Genomic DNA, 853 nt, shown 5'->3' with positions numbered 1-853 from the left:
GCACTCTCCGATCGGCCACAAAGTTTGGCCATATTTCTGGTGCTCCCACTTGGCATCCCTGCCCTATACATCTCGTTAGAATTCTCTTTGGCTCTCTCTTTTACATCTGAACTTCTTAAAACATATGTATTTTTTATTCCCTGTACACCCCTGACTGCCTCTCCAGTTACAGCCTAAGTACAAGCCTTTTCCGTGCCAGGAAATTTGCTTTCTTGTTCATTGCAGCATGGTGTATATTTACCAGTAGGCAGCTTGGGAGCAGCCATAAAGATATTGCACATTCATTTGTTTGCATCGTGCCTTCGACTAACTTCACACATTAGGCCCTACTCCTCCAATGCTTATAGGTCCAGTTAGTGAGGAAAGAGTTTGGGCTAATGCTGCATTTAAATGAACTTAACTTATCTGGATTTTTTTTTTCCTTCCTGTCCCTATGGAAATTACAAAATGAAACTAAACCCCCATATTCATAATATTCACATTAAATCAGTCAATACTGTATGAGTGAAACAGAATGTAGGGATGTCCCTCTATAGTTGAACCTTTTCATGAACATCACAGGCAGCACTATATGTAAAGAACAAAAAGGACATACTGCAGATCTTCTACACAACATTTCTACACAATATCTATATATAAAGTCTCTGAAGTCCAGACAAAAAATACGTCAAGTCAGCAGAACCAAGACATTAGGTGCACTCACACTGTTATGCAGTGCATAATTTAAGTCTGCCATTAAAGGGATGTTCTCAACATGTCTTTGTTTCAGATTTAAGAGATGACATTTATATAAAAGCCTGATTCAGATGCTAAAACAACACATATACACACAAATATATAGACAAACCTTCAC

The sequence above is a fragment of the Anoplopoma fimbria genome, chromosome 1, assembly GCF_027596085.1.
Source record: "Anoplopoma fimbria isolate UVic2021 breed Golden Eagle Sablefish chromosome 1, Afim_UVic_2022, whole genome shotgun sequence".
Lineage (NCBI taxonomy): Eukaryota > Metazoa > Chordata > Actinopteri > Perciformes > Anoplopomatidae > Anoplopoma > Anoplopoma fimbria.
The sequence above is the reverse complement of the archived record's forward strand: the minus strand, read 5'-3'. Positions refer to the sequence as shown.